The sequence below is a fragment of the Carcharhinus amblyrhynchos genome, chromosome 35 (genome assembly GCF_965287045.1).
Source record: "Carcharhinus amblyrhynchos chromosome 35, sCarAmb.v2.hapA, whole genome shotgun sequence".
NCBI lineage: Eukaryota > Metazoa > Chordata > Chondrichthyes > Carcharhiniformes > Carcharhinidae > Carcharhinus > Carcharhinus amblyrhynchos.
Genome location: NC_137358.1, coordinates 15453966 through 15472810, shown reverse-complemented (window position 1 = coordinate 15472810; position 18845 = coordinate 15453966). Strand labels below are relative to the sequence as shown.

The window sequence follows — 18845 nt, the reverse complement described above, 5'->3', positions numbered from 1 at the left end:
TCCTCCCAGGCCAATGGACCGAAATCCCTCCCCCTCGGGCAGCCGCCCGCCCAACGCCCTCCCTCGGCCCCGCTCTCCAGGAAACACGGAGGCTTCCCCCGACGGGGTAGGCCTCGCCCACTCCCCCGCCCGGGAATTGGTTCCCGCTTCCCCGGGTGAGGCCGGGCCGCGGTTGAGCGGAGCGGGGTTTGTTTGTCAATTGTTTTCGTGTCTGGGGAAGGTGCCGGCGGATCCGCGCTCTCACCGTGAAGCCGCCACCCGACGCCGCCGTTCCTCGCCAAGCGCCGCCATCTTGGTCGGAGAGGGAGAGGAGCCGAGGAGGTAGGCCGGGCCAATCGAGCACAGAGCACATCGATCAGCATCCTTGGGACACTTGACGTTGGGTTGGAAGACCAACAGCATCCAGAGGCTCCACAAAGTCCTTTTGTAACTTTACAAAGTTCAATAAACTTGGATTTTAAAAATTATTTTATGGCACGTGAGCTGGCTGGGCCAACATTTGTTGACCATCCCTAAATACCTTAAAGTTTAAGTTTATTTATTTGTGTCCCAAGTAAGCTTATATTAATCTTGCAATGAAGTTACTGTGAAAATCCCCTAGTCACCACACTCTGGCGCGGGCGGGTCGGGATGGCAACCTCCTCGTGAACCTGCTCCTGGGCCTGGCAAAGCGCCCCATTTATAGATCCAGGCAGCGGACGATCGAGGGGGCTGTCCATCCTGACTGTCTGCCCCTCTACCGCGGTTACATTCTCGGCCAGGTGTCCCTGGAGAGGGAGCATACGGGTGCAGTTGATGCCTTCCGCGCCCATTGGGCACCGCAGGGGCTGAGGTGCATTATTGACCCGAGTAATCACAATTTAATTTGATGTTTTCAAGTTTCCTTTGTACTTTGATTTTGGTCAGGCTGTTTCTCTTCCTTTTGGGGAGCTGCCCCTTTTACTGAGTCCTGATTTAACTTGAGTTTATTTATTTGGTTTGACTTTAAAAGAGGCCACGCTCCGATGGCTGTTTGAGTACACTGAGGGAGAATTTGGCACAGCCAATGCACCTAACCAGCTTGTCTTTCAGACATCTTTATGTGACTTCGGCATTTTTGTTAAAGGCACAACTTTTGCGATGGCCCAGTGGTTAGCTGCCTCACAGCGCCAAGGACCCGGCTTCAATTCCAACCCATGTCACTGTCTGTGTGGAGTCTGCACATTCTCCCCATATCTGCATGGGTTTCCTCAGGGTGCTCCGGTTTCCTCCCACAGTCCAAAGATGTGTGGGTTAGGTGGATTGGCCATGCTAAATTGACCCTTAGTGTCAGGGGGAATTAGGTAGGGTAAATGCATGGAGTTATGGGGATAGAGCCTGGGTGGGATTATAGTCGGCGCAGACTTGATGGGCCAAATGGTCTCCCTCTGCACTGTAGAGAATCTATGAACGTAAGTATAAATTGTTGGTGTTGCCTTGCATTCACTGATCTCAAGGTTGGGATAGATTAATTTTTAATCAGTAAGGGAATCAAGGGTTTTGGGGATAAGGTGGAAAAGTGGAGTTAGGATTATTACATCAGATCAGCCATGATCTCACTGAATGGTGGAGCAGGCTCGATGGGCCAAAAGGCCTACTTCTGCATGTATTCGTCTTTTTCTTGCATGGTTTTGAATTGCATAGGGACAAGCTTACGTAGGTCACTCAAAATCATGGCGAAATAAAGCGTCTCTTGCAGGAGTTAGTTGAACAGCCACAGTGCCCTTATTTTGTGAATTAAATATTCACAAAGATAGTTACAATCTTCAGCAATGTAAAGCACAGTTTTGTCTTCCCTTATGTACAAGTAAAATAAATGTCCTTTTTATGGTTACACTCTGTGTGCCATTCAGGCAAGTGGCTCTCCATCAGTGACAAACAATAATCAAATAGATGGAGGGGATTTGAGTAGCGGGATAGGGATGTTTTGCTGCAATTGCAGTAAAAAGTCTGACAACACCAGGTTTTAGTCCAACCTATTTATTTGATAATATACTCACAAGCTTTCGGGGTTAGTCCCTTCGTCAGGTGAATGGAGAGTTCTGGCCTCAGACAGAGCATATAAAGCACAGACAGTTTAGAGATTACTGATTAGAATGCGAATCCTTACACCTAACCTGCTGTTCAAGACCTGAAGTGGCTGATAATGTGAGTGGAAGGAGCACTGATCACAGTTTAAAGAGATGTGTATTGTCTCCAGACAGTACAGTAAGTGAGGTTTTGCAAACCCAGGCAAGTCACGGGGGTTACAGATACTATCTGATAGTTACAGATAGTATAAATAGGTTGGACTAAAACCTGGTGTTGTCAGACTTTTTACTGTGTTTACGCCAGTCCAACGCCGGCATACCCACATCATTGCTGCAATTGCACAGGGCGTTGGTGAGGCTGAATCTGGAGAATTGTGTGCAGTTTTGGTGTCTTTATCTGAGAAAGGATGTCCTTTCTGTAGAGGGAGCGCAGCGAAGGTTTACCAGGCTGACTCCTGGGATGGCAGGTCGGTCATATGAGGAGACACTAAGTGAGTTAGGATTATATTCACTGGAGCTTAGAAGGGTGAGAGGGGATCTCATAGAAATTTATAAAATTCTAACAGGATTGGCTAAGGTAGATTCAAAGAGTATGTTCTCAATGGTGGAGAAGTCCAAAACTAGGGGTCACAGTTTGAGGATAAGGGGTAAACCTATTCAAAGTTGTTATTCAGCCAGCCTACACTGCACTGCATTGTCTGTACTTATCCTTTGACACTCTTGACTAATTGTGGGCTATCGTCACGTATTCTGTGCCCACATACCTCTCTCCACTTCAACTGACAAAGGAGCAGGGCTGTTAGAGCTTGTGATTTCAAATAAACCCGTTGGATTATAATCTGCCGTCGTGTGACCTTTCATCTTGTCCACCCCAGTTCAGCACTGGCATATCCACATCATGGCCTTTTAGAAATGAGGTGAGGAGAATTTTCTTCACCCAGGGACTGGTGAATGTGTGGAATTCACTGCCACAGAAAGTAGTTGAGGCCATAATGTTGTGTGATTTCAAGAAGAAATTAGATAGAGCTCTTGGGGCTGGAGGGGAAGGGGAGATCAGGATATTGAATTTGATGATCAGCCCATGATCAAAATGAATGGCAGAGCAGGCTCAAAGGGCCAAATGGCCTATTCTAGTTTCCATGTTTCTCATTAATGTTGCTGAGTGGATTTTTCTGATCCATTTTAACAGTGTGAATAATAATTGTAATTACAATGCCTTTCCTACAGGAGGCAGAAAGACAAGGCGAAACATTGCACTTTTCACAAAGACGTCCTCCACCCTGACTTAGATTTAACGTTAATATATTTTTTAAAACACAAGGTTTGGAGAACAAGAGAAAACAAATTTCAATTATTTCTCTAGACCTTGTGTGAAGAGCTGGGCAAACCCTGAAAAAGAAAACTATTTCTAAACTTCAGAATAAAATGAGCAACATAAATGGAAATAAATGACCAAAATAAAGCTTGCAAAATAAAGCTTATCATTCAAAAACAGAGGGAAAAAAGAATTGCTTTTCCTAATCTGATGAGCTAGGTAAATTCTAAATGATCTCCATTGAAATACAGTATGAAATTTGGGAATGAAAACTCTCAAAATTGAAAAAATAAAGCTTCTCGTTCAAAAACAGAGGAAAAAAAGAATTACTTTTCCTGATCTGATTTGCTAGGCAAATTCTAAATGATCTACATTAAAATAAAACATGAAAACTGGGAATGAGAACTCTCAAAATTGAAAAATAAGGTTAATCATACAGAAACAGAGAAAAATCCAAGTGCTTTTCCTGGGGTTCAATCTGATAAACTGAGCATTAGAGCCATTGAGAAATTGAAACCCCCAATTGCCTTTCCTAATCTAATCAACTGAGTAAATTCTAAGTGATCTATCTTAAAATAAAGCACAAAAATTGCTAATGAACAGTTTGTGAAGAAGATACTCTCTTTAAATAAGTCAAAACCCAATTTTTGTCTCCTCAAGAGCTTTGTCCCATTAAAGAACTTTTAAAAATAAAATTGGATGGGTTCTGATTGATTTAAAAACAAAATAATTAGTTGCTAAAATAATTTGGGGGCTGATGCGAAAAAAATAAAATTGAGAAATAAATATTTTGAAAGGTTGGTTTAAACATAAAATATTTAGTGGATTAAATAAATCGGGGGCTGAGTTTAATAAAGGCTGGAAAATAAAATTAGATATGTATATTTTTAAAATGTTGATTTAAAAATAAAACTTGCAGTGGGATTAAATAAATTGGGGGCTGAGTGATGAAAGGTTGGTTTAAACATAAAATATTTAGTGGATTAAATAAATCGGGGACTGAGTTTAATAAAGGCTGAAAATAAAGGCTGAAAAATAATATTAGATATGTATATTTTTAAAATGTTGATTTAAAAATAAAACTTGCCGTGGGATTAAATAAATTGGGGGCTGAATGAGGGAAAAACAGCCTCACCCCAGATGGGACTCGAACCCACAATCCCTGGCTTAGGAGGCCAGTGCCTTATCCATTAGGCCACTGGGGCTGCGCTAGAGTCTGTGTAATTTGGAGGTTTTAGCTACCAAGCTGTGACTTGCGCTTCATTGTTCGGAATATAGAGACTTTTTACCATCATCTTTCTCCCAGCTCATTCACATCTTGAGATTGCCGATGATTGGGAGGAGGGTAATGATTTGGGTTCACCCAGCCCCAAGAGGACAACAGATGAACCCATCAAACCCTAACTCCGCACAGCCAACCTGTCAGGTAAGGACGGGGAAGGGCAAATGGGTCCATCCCAAATTGTGTATCAAACACTTATGCACCTGGGAAGGGGGTTAAAATAACAGGGGAAGTTCGAGAAACTGATGACATTGCAGAGGAATGAATTTGCCCCGAAATTTACAGGTCATTCGGCCCCTCGTGCCTGTGCTGGTTCTTTGATGTTAGGGCCATCCCATCAATGAATTTCCCTCACTCATTTCCTTCTTTCTTGCACATTTCCCCTTCGAGTGTTCATTTATTCCCATTCCCTTCAACGTGTGAAGTTCTCATTGATTCTGCTTCCGTCAGCTCGCTGCCGGGCATTGAGGAATCTTGAAAGCGAGGAGAGATGGATTCAAACTCACATTAATTTTCACTGATTGAATAAGATCTATTTAAAAACACACATCACCCCAGATGGGACTCGAACCCACAATCCCTGGCTTAGGAGGCCAGTGCCTTATCCATTAGGCCACTGGGGCTGTGGTTCCTCAGATTTGGAGGTCTTAGCTACCACGCTGTGATTTGAGCTTCATTATTTAAACTACAAGCTTTTATTCAGAACCTTTGCTGTTGTCTCTGTCTCCCAACTCATTCACATCTTAAAAATGCCAATGATTGGAAGCAGGGTAATGATTTGAGTTCACCCAGCCCCAAGAGGACAGCAGATAAATCCATCAAACTCTTTAAGTCTGCACAACCTGTCAGGCAAGGACTGGGGAAGAGCAAATGGGTCCATGCCAAGCTGTGTACCATGATGTGGACTCTAACCTGGTGTTGTGAAACTTCTTACTAAGTTGTGCATCAAACATTTATGTCTCTGGGAGGGCAGTTAAAATAACAGGGGAGGGGTCACCGTGATGAGAGAAATTTCATGGAAGCAGAATCAATGAGAACTTCCCACATCGAAGGGAATGGGAATAAATATTCACTGAAGGGGGAAATTGCAAGGTGGAAGAAAGAAGGGAACGAGTTAGGAGATAATTAATTAATTGAGGGGAGGTTTTTCACCCAGAGGGCTGAAGGGTCTGTTCCTGTGCTGTACTGTCCTTGGCCTTTCTTTGTTGACTGCCATAATAGTAGAATGTTTGTAGAATTTATCTTGTCAAGATAATACTTATAGAAAGGGTGTTAGTATAGCCCCAGTGGCCTAATGGATAAGGTACGGGCCTCCTAAGTTAGGGATTGTGGGTTCAAGCCCCATCTGGGGTGGTATGTATTTTTAAGACATCTTATTCAATCAGTGAAAATTAATGAGAGTTTGAATCGATCTCTGCTCTCTGTACAGCTTCCTGGCAACGAGCAGATGGAAGCAGAATCAATGAGAACTTTCCACGTCCAAGGGAATGGGAATAAATAAACACTGAAGGGGGAAATTGCAAGGTCGAAGAAAGAAGGGAATGAGTCAGGGGATTGTTAATTAATTGATTGGATGGCCCTGACATCAAAGAGGAGGAGGCCATTTGGCCCTTCGGATCTGCTCTGCCATTCATTATGATCACGGCTGATCATTGAACTCAACAGTCTGATCCCACCTTCGTCCTATTTCGTATAAAAAGAAGCAAGCTCATCCCAGATGGGACTCGGATCTGCTCCACCATTCCATGAGGCCATGAGCACATGGTAGAAGATTTGTGTTTGCCATGTCAAGCCACCCAACACAATGTCAAATCCTCGTGATCCTCTTACAGTGTCCGAGCAACCTCCAGATTGAGGTTAGCAATGATTTCACAGTCTTGCCCAGTTATAGGGGCAGAGAGGACAGTGTAGTTATGGCCACCATTGGATCAACCTAAAGATTGCTAAAATTATCTGAAATCAAATGGCAGCAAAACAAGATGAGGCATTGGAGAAAGATAGAAGCAGGAGCAGGAGGAGGCCATTCGGCCCTTTGAGCCTGCCCTGCAATTCATTATGATCACGGCTAATCATCCAACTCATTCGCCTCATCCCTCCTTCACTCCATATCCTACAGAAATAAAAAATCATCTCAGATGGGATTCAAACCCACAGTCCCTGGCTTATGAGGGAAGTACATTGTCCATTGATTAAGCTATGATTAAGTGCCATTGGGGCTGCACTTAGTCACAGCTCGATGCGGAATCACAAAACTGAAAGGGTTTGATCGGGAGAGCATCTACAAACAAAATCACTCACGTTACAGTTTTTCACAAGAAAAGGTCACTATGACAACCACGTGTGAAATGGTGTTACACAACTGTACGGTCATTCCACACTCATTGAGGCAATGTGTTGTCGATCTGGCAGCTGGAAATGTCGAAGCTAAACAACTCCTTAAGGAACAGGAATCATTCCCAGGAATTGACCAGGTGATGTAAGAATAGAGTCCATCGGTCCATCGAGTCTGCTCCGCTATTCAATGAGATCATGGAGCACTGAGTACAAGAGTTGGCAAATCATGTTGCAGCTATATAAAACCTTGGTTGGGCCACATTTGGAGTATTGCATGCAGTTGTGGTCACCTAACTACCAGAAGAACGTGGAAGCTTTGGAGAGAGTGCAAAGAAGGTTCACCAGGATATTGCCCGATCTCAAGGGCATTGGCTATGAATAAACTAGGATTGTTTCCATTGGGTAGATGGAGACTAAGGGGAGACCTGATCGAGAGGCATAGGCAAGCTGGCTAATCAGAGGCTTTTTCCCCAGAATGGAAGTGTCTATTACAAAGGGGCCACAGGCTCAAGGTGAGAGGGGGAAAGTTTAAGGGAGATGTGCAGGGAGATGTTTTTCACACAGAGAGTGGTGGGTGCCTGGAGCACGCTGCTAGAGGAGATGGTGGAAGCAGGCATGTTAGCAACATGTAAGAGGCATCTGGATGGGTACATGTGTAGGGAGGGAATAGAGGGACATGGACCCAGTAAGGGCAGAAGACTTTTTTAAATTTAGTTAGGGCATCATGATCGACACAGGCTTGGAGAGCTGAAGAGTCTGTTCCGGTGCTGTACTGTTCTTTGGCCTTTCTCTGTTGATTGCCATATGAGCAGAATGTTTGTACAAGTTAGCTTGTTAAGATAACACTTAAAGCTAAAAGACCAGCACAGCCCCAGTGGCCTAATGGATAAGGCATTGGCCTCCTAAGCCAGGGATTGTGGGTTTAAGTCCCATCTGGGGTGATGTGTGTTTTTAAAATATTCTGTCTCTGCTTTACAGTTCCCAATTCCATCTCACTCAATCAACCAAAATTAATGTGAGTTTGAATCTATCTCTGCTTTCTTTCCAGATTCCCCAATGCCTGGCAGTGAGCTGATGGAAGCAGAATCAATGAGAACTTCTCACGTTGAAGGGAATGGGAATAAATAAACACTAAAAAATTAATTAATTAATTTGAATGGTAGGCTCCAACATGTAAGAGTGAACACAGGCACGAGGGTCTGAATGGCCTGTAAAATTCTGGGCAAATTCATTCCTATGAAATTTCTCTCGTCACAGCAACCCCTCCCCTGTTATTTTTACTCCCTTCCCAGAAACATAAGTGTTTGATACACAACTTGGCATGGACATATTTGCTCTTCCCAGTCCTTACCTGATAGGTTGCCTGTGCAGAGTTTGGGTTTGATGGATTTATCTGCTGTCCTCTTGGGGCTGGGTGAACTCAAATCATTACCCTCCTCCCAATCATTGGCATTTTTAAGATGTGAAAGAGTTGGGAGAAAGAGCCAATGGCAAAGGTAAAAGTCTCTGAAAAAAAGCTTGTACTTTAACCAATGAAGCTCAAATCACAGAATGGTAGCTAAGACCTCCAAACTTGATGAATCACAGCCCCAGTGGCCTAATGGATAAGGCACTGGCCTCCTAAGTCAGGGATTGTGGGTTCAAGTCCCATCTGGGGTGACATGCACTTTTTAAACATTCTCTCTCTGCCTCACAACTCTCAATTCCATCAATGAAAATTAGTGTGAGTTTGGACGTATCTCCACTCTCTTCAGAGATTCCCCAATGCCTGGTAGCGAGCTGATGGAAGCAGAATCAATGAGAACTTTCCACATTGAAGGGAATGGGAATAAATAAACACTGAAGGGGAAATTTGCAAGGTGGAAGAAGGAAGGGAATGAGTGGGCGGGTAATTAATTAATTGATTGGATGGCCCCAACATCAAAGAGCCAGCACAGGCACAAGGGGCCAAATGGTCTGTAACATTCTGGGCAAGTTCATTCATCTAAAATGTTAGCAGCTTCTCTCACCTCAGCCACATCCCCTGTTATTTTATGAAGGGTTTGTCTTACAAAAATAGTTTTTTTCAGTTTAGGCCTCTCTGTCCTGAGTTTAGAAGAATGAGGGGAGATCTTATTGAGGGATATAAGATGCCAACAGGGATTTACAGGGTTGCAAGAGGATGTTTCCTCTTGTGGGCCAATCTCAAACAAGAGGTCACTGAGGTGGCACAGTAGTTAGCACTGCTGCCTCACAGCGCCAGTAACCTGGGTTTGATTCCGGCCTTGGGGCCCTGTCTGTGTGGAGTTTGCACATTCTCCCCGTGTCTGCATGAGTTTCCTCCAGGTGCTCCAGTTTCCTCCCACACTCCAAAGATGTACGGGTTAGCTTGACTGGCCATGCCAAATTGCCCCTTTGTGTTGGGGGACTAGCAGGGTAAATAGGGAGGGTTAAGGGGAAATGGCCTGGGTGGGATTGTGGTCGGTGCAGACTCGATGGGCCAAATGGCCTCCTGCTGCACTGTAGGGATTCTATAGATGCTACAGTTTTAGGATAAGGGGCAACAGATTTTAGTCGAAGATGAGGAGAAACTGCATCTCTCAAAGGGTCATGAATTTGTGGAATTCACTGCCCCAGAGTGTGGTCGATGTCAGAACATTGAGTAAATTTAAGGAGGAGATAAACAGATGTTTTATTAGTAATGGGTCGACGGGTTATGGAGAATAGGCAGAAAAGCGGAGATGAGACAGAGACAAGATCAGCCCTGATTGTATTGAATAGTGGAGCAGGTTTGAGGGGCTGAATTGCTTACTCCTGCTCCTAGTTCTCATGTTGAGTATCAGCCAGGTGAGCTCGATGTAACAGACTATCCTTGTGACATCCGTTGCTAACATTCAGTCCTACTCATCATAAGGGCAAGGTTCCCGAACAAACACGTTAACTGTGTAAGCCTAAATGTGGAGCCAAAGTTGCTAAAACTAATTGAAATCAAAACGGCAACAAAACAAGACGATGTGTTGTGGAAACGTAGAAGCAGGAGGAGGCCATTCGGCTCTTCAGATCTGCTCCGCAATTCATTATGATCATAGCTGATCGTCAAACTCATTACCTGATCACGCCTTCACCCCATCTCCTAAAGAAATAAAAAAATTACCCCAGTTGGGACTTGAACCCACAATTCCAGGCTGAGAAGGCCAGGGCCTTGTCCAGTAGGGACCAGGTCTCACTTAGTCCAAAATTGGTGCCGAATCACAAAACTGATTGGATCTGATTGGGAGAGCACCCACAAACAAAATGGCTCACAGGGCAAGATCTTCACAATGTCCAAGAAAAGGTCACCATGGCAACCGCGTGGGAAATGATGTTACACAACAACTGTACGGTCATTCCACAGTCATTGAGGCAATGTGTTGTCAACCTACCAGCTGGAAATGTCCGAACTAAACAACACCTTGGAGAACAGGAATTATTCCCAGGAATTGACCATAAGATATAAGAGCAGAGTCCATCGGTCCATCGAGTCTGTTCCGCTATTCAATGAGATCATGGAGCATTGAGTACAAGAGTTGGCAAATCATGTTGCAGCTATATAAAACTTTGGTTAGGCCGCATTTGGAGTATTGCGTACAGTTCTGGTCAGCTAACTACCAGGAGGACGTGGAAGCTTTGAAGAGAGTGCAAAGAAGGTTTACCAAGATGTTGCCTGGTCTCGAGGGCATTGGTTATGAGGAGAAGTTGAATAATCTAGGATTGTTTCCACTGGAAAGACAGGGGCTGAGGGGAGACCTGATAGAGGGCTACAAAATTATGAGAGGCATAAATAGGGTGGATAATCAGAGGCTTTTTCCCAGAGTGGAAGTGTCAATTACAAGGGGGCACATACTCAAGGTGAGAGGGGGAAAGTTTAAGGGAGATGTGTGGGGGAGGTTTTTCACACAGAGAGTGGTGGGTGCCTGGAGCGCGCTGCCAGAGAATGCGATGGAAGCAGGCACATTAGCAACATTTAAGAGGCATCTGGATGGGTACATGTGTAGGGAGGGAATAGAGGGATACAGACTGATTAAGGGAAGAACGTTTTTTAACATTTAGTTAGGGCACGGGCTTGGAGGGCTGAAGGGTCTGTTCCCATGCTGTACTGTTCCTTGGCCTTTCTTTGTTGATTGCCATATTAGCGGAATGTTTGTAGAATTTGTCTTGTCAAGATAATACTGATAGAAAGTATGCTGGCACAGCCCCAGTGGCCTAATGGATAAGGCACTAGCCTCCTAAGCCAGGGATTGTGGGTTCAAGTCCCATCTGGGGTGATGTGTATTTATTTTTAAAATATTCTCTCTCTGCCTCACAAATCTCAATCAACGAAAATTAATGTGAGTTTGAATCTATCTCTGCTCTCTTTTGAGATTCCTCAATGCTTGACAGCGAGCTGATGGAAACCGAATCAATGAGAACTTTCCACATTGAAGAGAATGGGAATAAATAAAACCTGAAGGGGAAATTTGCAAACTGGAAGAAAGAAGGAAATAAGTGAGGAGATAGTTATTTTGCTGGGAATTGTTATTCAATATTCTCTTAAGGTTAACGAGCAGGTTCAGTCATCAGTTAGGAAGGCAAATGCAATGTTAGCATCCATGTCGAGAGGGCTAGAATACAAGAGCAGGGATGTACTTCTGAGGCTGTATAAGGCTCTGGTCAGACTCCATTTGGAGTATCGTGAGCAGTTTTGGACCCCATATCTAAGGAAGGATGTGCTGGCCTTGGAAAGGGTCCACGGGAAGTTCACAAGAATAATCCCTGGAATGAAGAGTTTGTCATATGAGGAACGGTTGAGGACTCTAGGTCTGTACTCATTGGAATTTAGAAGGATGGGGGGGATCTTATTGAAACTTACAGGATACTGCGAGGCCTGGATAGAGTGAACGTGGAGAGGATGTTTCCACTAGTAGGAAAAACTAGAACCAGGGGGCACAACCTCAGGCTAAAAGGATGATCCTTTAAAATAGAGAATTTCTTCAGCCAGAGAGTGGTGAATCTGTGGAACTCTTTGCCGCAGAAGGCTGTGGAGGGCAGATCATTGAATATCTTTAAGACAGAAATAGATGGATTCATGATTAATAAGGGGATCAGGGGTTATGGGGAAAAAGCAGATGAATTGGGATGAGGAAAAGATCAGCCATGGTTAATTCTGCTCCTGTGTCTTATAGTCTTATGATTCTACTTCCATCAGCTCACTGCCAGGCATTGGGGAACCTTTAAAGAGAGCAGAGATAGATTCAAACTCACACTAATTTTCACTGATGGGTTGAGATAGAATTGGGTGTTGTGAGGCAGAGACAGAATGTGTTAAAATACCCTCACCCCAGATGGGACTCAAACCCATAATCCCAGACTTAGGAAGCCACTGCCTTATCCATTCGGCCACATCAGTAGTTTCTCTATAATCAACCACTTCTGTTACATTGCCTCTCCAAGATGTGCAGATTAGTTGGATCGGCCATGCTAAATTGCCTCTTAGTCTCAGGGGGATTAGCAGGATAAATATATGGGGTTATTGGGATCGGACTTGGGCGGGATTGCTGTCTGCGCAGGCTCTGTAGCCGATTAGCCGGCTTCTTCACCATCAGAATTCTATAATTTTTATAAGCTTTCCAGTGGTGTGATTACCATGCTGGCAGCATGTTGGCAGAATCTGTCTTATCAAGATAACAAGGGCAGATGTGTGAATTATAGACATGTCATCTGTGTAGCCATGATGTGGAGTTGGATTGGGGTAAGCACAGTAAAAAGCCTCACAACGCCAGGTTTAGGTTCAACGGGTTTATTTGGTAGCACAGGCTTTTGGAGTGCTGCCCCTTCATCATGTGAGAGAATGTGTTAAAAGTACACCCATCCCAGATGAGATGCAAAACCAAGATCCCTGACTTCGGATGCCAGTGCCTTTCCAACAGTGATGAAGGACCAGTGCTCCGAAAGTTTGTGCTACCAATTAAACCTGTTGGACTTTAACCTGGTGTTGTGAGACTACTTACGCAGCAGGTCCTGTGTAGCCCCAGTGGCCTAATGGATAAGGCACTGGCCTCCTAAGCCAGGGATTGTGGGTTCAAGTCCCATCTGGGGTGATGTGTATTTTTAAACATTCTCTCTCTGTGGCTGATCAGAACCCTGTGTCAGCTTTATCTCAGTTCAAACTCACTTCAGCCCCAATCTGCCCTCTTTCAAATCCTTGTGACTACAGTGAGATGATGGAAACACATTCAATAAGAACTCACTTAAGGCAATTCGATAAACACGCGGAGGGAAAAGTTGCACGCTGGAGGGGAATAGTTGAGAAAGTCAGTGCCTATCTTGAGGTGATTTTCAAAGCATTTGTCAATGAAGATGGTCAGGGTAAGGTCCTGGTCGTCTGTGCTTCCCCCTCGCTGAGAGCCAGTTTGTTCAGCTTTCAGGAATTTCTCCACCTCTGGCTCTATCCACTGTAAGATGAGACACTCCAAGACCTTCCAGCACACACAGAGAGCAGAGATATTGCTCGGTAGCTCGCAGGGATGTTTGGGTCTTTGCCTGGTTCTGGGAGGGCGATGACTTTGGACAAACACCAGGATTCAGGCAGCCTTCCCTTGCAGGGAACTCTGGTGAGGATTTTAGCCAATCAGCAGTGGGTACGTGGACCAAAGTGTTTGAGGAACTCGGGGAGAATGTTGTCAGAGAGGCTGCAGGACTGGGTTTGATTTTTTGTAGCGTGTTGTCCAACTCCTGGACAGGTGAGTAAGGATATAAAACATGAAGCCATGAGGGCTGCAGAGCCGTGTCCATGTGCTCTGCTAAAAACAAAAGTGAAACTAAACAGCACTGTGTGACACACTTCCTTTCTAGTGTTGTTCTACTAATGCAGCCCCAGTGGCCTAATGGATAAGGCACTGCCCTCCTAAGCCACGGATTGTGGGTTCAAATCCCATCTGGGGTGATGTGTGCTTTTTTTAAAAACATTCTCTGTCTGCCTCACAACTCTCGATTCCAACTCATTCAATCAATGAAAATTAATGTGAGTTTGAATCTATCGCTGCTGTCTTTGAAGATTCCCCTATGCCTGGCAGCGAGTCAATGGAAGCAGAATCAATGAGAACTTTCTACATTGAAGGGAATGGGAATGAATAAACACTGAAGGGGAAATTTGCAAGCTGGAAGAAAGAAAGGAATCAGAATGGGAGCAATTAGTTAATTAATGGCATGGGCCAACACAGGAACAAGGGGCTGAATGGTCTGTAAGATTCGGGGCAAATCTATTCCTCTAAAATGACACCAGTTTCTCTCACCTCAGCAACCCCTCCCCTGTTATTTTAACCTCTTCCCAGATACAGAAATGTTTGAGACACAACTTGGCGTAGACCCATTTGCTCTTCCCAATCTGGTAACATAGAATCATAGAATCCCTACAGTGCAGAAAGAGGCCATTTGGCCCATTGAGTTTGCACCAATCACAATCCCACCCAGGCCCAGCCTCATATCCCTACATATTTACCCACGAATCCCTCTAACCTACAATCTCAGGACTCTAAGGGGCAATTTTTAGCCTGGCCAACCAACCTAAACCACAAACCTTTGGACTGTGGGAGGACACCAGAGCACTCGGAGGAAACCCATGCAGACATGAGGAGAATGTGCAAACGCCACACAGACAGTGACCCAAGCCAGGAATCAAACCCAGGTCCCTGGAGCTGTGAAGTAGCAGCGCTAACAACTGTGCCACTATGATGCCCAAACCTTTACCTGAAAGGTTGTCTGTGCAGAGTTAGGGTTGGACTGATTTATCGCTGTCCTGTTGGGGGAGAATGATGGGGTGGGGGTGAAATCAATTCATAATTCAGCCAATAATTTGCATTTTTATGATGTGTGCGTGGTAAAAGAAAGAGGAAATGGTTCTGAAAGGTAAAAGTCTTTCTTGCTGTGCAATGAATCTCAAATCACAGCATGGTGGCTAAAACATCCAACTTTCACACGTTCAACCACAGCCCCAGTGGCCTAATGGATAAGGCATTGGCCTCCTAAGCCAGGGATTGTGGGTTCAAGTCCCATCTGGGGTGTTGTAATTTTTAAAATCTTCTCTGCTTCATCATAACGCCTCCATTCAATTTCAAGATCTCAATTCAAATCCACATCAGCTTCAATCTGCTCCCTTTAAAAATCCCCACGGCTGCAGTGAGATGCTGGAAGCACGTTCAATTCCAGTGTTCAGCTAGTTGGATAAATGCTGGGGAAGGGAAAGAAGAAACAGCAAAGGAATGTGATCAACCGAACTCCTAAAGAGCCAGGACAGCCACAATGGGCTGAATGTCCTCATTCTGCATTGTAAGATTCTCAGCAAGTTCATGTATCTGAAATGTTTCCTGTTTCTCTCACTGCTGCAGCCTCTCCTGTTATTTTTATCCCCAATCCCAGATGCATCAATCTTTATACTGATAAACAACTTACCATCAACCCATTCTTTCTTTCCAGTCTGGCAGAGTCATAGAATCACCGAATCATCCAGTCTAGAAGAGGCCCTTCAGCCCATCGTGTCTGCACTGACAAAACTATACTACATCTACACTGATCACATTAACATCAGTTACACTTACCAGAGTACGGCATAGATCTCTGGTCTCCACATTACATGAAGGATGCAATCACATGGGAGGGGGTATGAAGGGGATTGATGAGGATGTTGCCTGGAATGGATTATTTTAGCATTGAAGGATGATTGAATACGCAGGATGATTCTCTTTGAGCTAAATGGAAATTATGAAATAATCCAAAGATTTCTCAAAGTGCACAAGTTATTCATGAATATTTCTTATGATGGTTCAGCTTTTATCTTTAGCTTCTGTGTCTCTCCAAACCTGTGTTTCACTCTCTGTTGGAATGATTAAAAGTGAAGGATAATCGGACTGTTCAGATTATTTCCTGCTTTGCTGTCTATGGGAATTGTCCAATGTGATTGGCTGATTAGCCTTTGTGATGACATCATCAATCCTGGACAGCGGTGTTTGCGAGAGTTGTTCTGAGACGGGATCAGCTCTCTGCACAGCTCCACAGCTCCAACTCCTGGACAGGTGAGTAAGGATATAAAACTTGAAGCCATGAGGGCTGCAGAGCCGCATCTGTTTGCTCTGCTAAAAGCAAAAGGGAAACTAAACAGCATTGTGTGACACACTTCCTTCTTTGTTACAGTAGGCCAATGCAGCCCCAGTGGCCTAATGGATAAGGTACTGGCCTCCTAAGCCAGGGATTGTGGGTTCGAGTCCCATCTGGGGTGATGTGTGTTTTAAAAACATTCTCTTACAACTCTCAATTCCATCTCAACCAATCAAAGAGAGTTTGAATCTATCTATGCTCTTCTTTGAGATTCCCCAATGCCTGGCAGTGAGCTGATGGAAGCAGAATCAATGAGAACTTTCAACATTGAAAGGAATGGGAATAAATAAAAACTGAAGGGGAAAATTGTAAGCTGGAAGAAAGAAGGGAACGAGAGTGGGAGTATTTAATTAATTTGTTTGGATGGCCCCAACATCAAAGAGCCAGCACTGGCACAAGGGGCCGAATGGTCTGGGCAAATTCATTTCTCTAAAATGTCACCAGTTTCATTTACCTCAGCAACCCGTCCCCTGTTATTTTAACCTCTTCCCAGATACAGAAATGTTTGATACACAACTTGGCATAGAGCCATTTGCTCTTTCCAATCTGGTAACGTTTACCTGTGCAGAGTTAGGGTTGGACTGAATTATCTGCTGTCCTGTTGGGGGAGAATGATGGGGTGGGGTAGAAATCAACTCATAACTCACCCAATAATTTGCATTTTTAAAATGTGCGTGTGAAAGAAGAAAGAGGAAATGGTTCTGAAAGGTAAAAGTCTCTCTTGCTGTGCAAATGAATCTCAAATCACATCATGGCAGCTAAAATATCCATATTTTATACAAAAAAAACCACAGCCCTAGTGGCCTAATGGATAAGGCATTGGCTTCCGAAGCCAGGGATTGTGGGTTCAAGTCCCATCTGGGGTGTTGCTAATTTTTAAACCTTCTCACTCTGCCTCATCATAATGTCCCCCATTCAATCTCAAGATCTCAATTCAAATGCACTTCAGATCCAATCTGCTTCCTTTAAAAGTCCCCATGGCTGCAGTGAGATGTTGGGAGCACATTCAATAAGAACTCAGTTCAGGCGATTCTTATGGCTTTCAGCCATACAAAGGGAGACATGGTGGCGAAGTGGTTAGCCCCGCTGCCTCACAGTGCCAGGAGCCCAAGTTCGATCCTGGCCTGAAATGACTGTCTATATGGAGTTTAAACGCTCTCCCCATGTCTACACGGGTTTCTTCTGAGTGTTTTGGTTTCATCCCACAGGCCAAAGATGTGTAGTTTGGTGGATTAGCCATGTCATGCATATCTTAAAAATGGAAATTATTGGGTGTGTTATGATTTCACCCCCACCCCATCATTCTCCCCCAGTAGGACAGCAGATAAATCAATCCAACCCTAACTCTGCACAGACAACCTTTCAGGTAAAGGTTACCAGATTGGGAAGAGCAAATGGGTCCATGCCAAGTTGTGTATTGAACATTGCTGTATCTGGGAAGGGGTTGAAAATAACAGGGGAGGGGTTGCTGAGCTGAAACTGGTGACATTTCAGAGGAATGCATTTGCCCAGAATCTTACAGGCCATTCGGCCCCTTGTGTCTGTGCTGGGTCTTTGATGTTGGGGCCATCCAATCAAATTAATTAATTATCCCCTCACTCATCCCTTCCTTCTTCCACCTTGCAGATTTCCCCTTCAGTGCTTGTTTATTCCCATTCCCTTCAATGTGGAAAGATCTTGATTCTGCTTCCATCAGCTCTCTGCCAGGCATTGGGGAATCTCAAAAGCGAGCAGAGATAGATTCAAACTCACATAATTTTCATTAATGGAATTGAGAGTTGTGAGGCAGAGAGAAAATGTTTTAAAAATACACATCTCCCCACATGGGATTTGAACCCACAATCCCTGGCTTAGGAAACTAGTGCCTTACCCATTATCCCACCAGGGCTACATATTGAGCATGTCTTTAGTTGACCACATCTGCCTTTGTTATAGCGACAAGACAGATTCTGCCGACATGCTGCTAGAGTGGTAATGACATCAATGGAAAGCTTACAGAATAACGGCATCCCAACTGTGCACAAGAAGGCCATTCGGCTTATAGAGCCTGCACAGACAGCAATCCCACCGAGATCTGATCTCCATAACCCCTCATATTTACTCTGCTAATCCCCCTGACACTAAGGGGCAATTTACCATGGCCATTCCACCCAACCTGCGCATCTTTGGACAGTAAGGGGCACTTAAGCATGGTTAATCCACCCAACTTGCACATCTTTGGACACTAGGTGGCAATTTAGCATGGCTAATCCACCAAACTACAATCTTTGGACTGTGGGGTGAATCCGGAGCACTCGGAGGAAACTCGTGCAGATATGTGTGAACATGCAAGCTCCATATAGACAATCACCCCAGGCCAGAATCAAACTTGGGCCCCTGGCGCTGTGAGGCAGCGGTGCTAACCACTTTGCCACCGTATCATCCCATCCATGGCTGAGAGCGTTTACATCTGAGCAGCCGATGATCACTGTCACAGGTGGCTGTTTGCTACGTCTGAAAGGGAGCACAGAGTCATGTCCACAGTCATCTACTTTCCCTTTGACTACGTTCTTATGCCCTTTTTGCTGTGGGACACACGTGGCACCGTTCTGTTGGCCATGGGCTCAGTAATTACTATTGCTGCTGAATGCCAAACAGGAGAAAGTGGTTGGTGTTATAATGTACCCTGAAGGGATTGCAGCATGACACCATGAGAAAGGAAGTGTGTCATGCAATGCTG

General features: G+C 44.5%; 1 protein-coding gene and 9 non-coding genes across 11 annotated transcripts in view; 7 read left to right on the top strand and 3 right to left on the bottom strand.

The window, feature by feature from the left end:
- Positions 1 to 311, bottom strand: part of hmgxb4a (HMG box domain containing 4a) — a 55091-nt gene extending 54780 nt beyond the window's left edge. For both annotated transcript variants that reach the window (XM_080217548.1, XM_080217551.1), the window contains exon 1: positions 245 to 311. The gene's annotated coding sequence lies outside the window, so the exon portion shown is untranslated. The remainder of the gene's footprint in view (positions 1 to 244) is intronic.
- A 4184-nt stretch (positions 312 to 4495) lies between these two features.
- trnar-ccu (transfer RNA arginine (anticodon CCU)) lies at positions 4496 to 4568 on the bottom strand. Its single transcript has one exon. It is a non-coding gene; the product is annotated as a tRNA-Arg (tRNA).
- Positions 4569 to 5195: 627 nt separating this feature from the next.
- Positions 5196 to 5268, bottom strand: trnar-ccu (transfer RNA arginine (anticodon CCU)). Its single transcript has one exon. It is a non-coding gene; the product is annotated as a tRNA-Arg (tRNA).
- A 2579-nt stretch (positions 5269 to 7847) lies between these two features.
- trnar-ccu (transfer RNA arginine (anticodon CCU)) lies at positions 7848 to 7920 on the top strand. Its single transcript has one exon. It is a non-coding gene; the product is annotated as a tRNA-Arg (tRNA).
- A 645-nt stretch (positions 7921 to 8565) lies between these two features.
- trnar-ccu (transfer RNA arginine (anticodon CCU)) lies at positions 8566 to 8638 on the top strand. The gene has a single exon. It is a non-coding gene; the product is annotated as a tRNA-Arg (tRNA).
- Positions 8639 to 11189: 2551 nt separating this feature from the next.
- Positions 11190 to 11262, top strand: trnar-ccu (transfer RNA arginine (anticodon CCU)). The gene has a single exon. It is a non-coding gene; the product is annotated as a tRNA-Arg (tRNA).
- A 1739-nt stretch (positions 11263 to 13001) lies between these two features.
- trnar-ccu (transfer RNA arginine (anticodon CCU)) lies at positions 13002 to 13074 on the top strand. Its single transcript has one exon. It is a non-coding gene; the product is annotated as a tRNA-Arg (tRNA).
- A 1889-nt stretch (positions 13075 to 14963) lies between these two features.
- On the top strand, positions 14964 to 15036 carry trnar-ccu (transfer RNA arginine (anticodon CCU)). Its single transcript has one exon. It is a non-coding gene; the product is annotated as a tRNA-Arg (tRNA).
- Positions 15037 to 16174: 1138 nt separating this feature from the next.
- trnar-ccu (transfer RNA arginine (anticodon CCU)) lies at positions 16175 to 16247 on the top strand. Its single transcript has one exon. It is a non-coding gene; the product is annotated as a tRNA-Arg (tRNA).
- A 672-nt stretch (positions 16248 to 16919) lies between these two features.
- Positions 16920 to 16992, top strand: trnar-ccg (transfer RNA arginine (anticodon CCG)). Its single transcript has one exon. It is a non-coding gene; the product is annotated as a tRNA-Arg (tRNA).
- Positions 16993 to 18845: the final 1853 nt, after the last annotated feature.